Here is a 980-nt window from a genome sequence, read left to right on the forward strand (position 1 = left end):
AGGAGTATGATGAGGATTACTGGAAGGAAAGAGCTATAGAGATTGCTATACATGATGAAAGATATTCAAGCCATTCCTTCAACAACACGTCTCCACCATCGATCGACAGAGTCTACTCAGCATCGGTCGATACCCACCCTTATCCATCAAAACGATCTTATGCATCGATCGATACCACACTAGGTAAATTGATCGATATTAAAGCCGCCGCCTTTGAAAAGGAAAAAGGAAATATTCCAATTCCACGTAGGTTTACCAATACCTATATAAGGAGTTTTGCACCCCAGATTACTTCTCACGATAACATAGCATAAAAGATGAATGCTCCAACAAACAGAGGAACATCAAGGAAGAGCATTCGATCTAAAAACCCTTATTCAGCAGACAAACGTCTACAATCGATCGATACTCCAGTATCAACATCGATTGATTCTCATTCTAAACCTAATCTTTCTTTATTTACTAAGAAGAATATGAGTACTGATTACGGTTTTCTAACTCCTGATGAATTTTGGTATTTTCAGGGACCCAGATGGCCATGCAAGAGCTATGGATGGGAGAATTCTACAAGTATCCAGAGAGGACATAGCAGATATTCTTCAGTTGGGTCAATAGACCAGACAAGTCTGGAAGGTAACGCCTTGTGTAGATTCATTTATCACATTTCATCTCTCTATTTCAACCCTAGAGTAGTTAGTTAGTTAAAAAAAAAATCTGAAATTTATTACTTAATTAGGACTTAGGATTTAGTTAGGAGGAATCTGAACAGGACTTGGTGGCTAAAATCATTAAGGCTTGATTCATATAGATTCCAATAAAAGAATTCGAACGGGACTTGGAGGCGGCAATCTTCAAGGCTCGCTTCACAAAGAATTCTTGGATATAGGTCAAAAAGAAGTGAACAGGGCTTGGTGGCAACCACCATTAAGTCTTGATTCATGGAAGCCTGTCCAATCTTGGTCACTGATCTTGCAATATAA

This window comes from Brassica oleracea, chromosome C2, assembly GCF_000695525.1.
Source record: "Brassica oleracea var. oleracea cultivar TO1000 chromosome C2, BOL, whole genome shotgun sequence".
NCBI lineage: Eukaryota > Viridiplantae > Streptophyta > Magnoliopsida > Brassicales > Brassicaceae > Brassica > Brassica oleracea.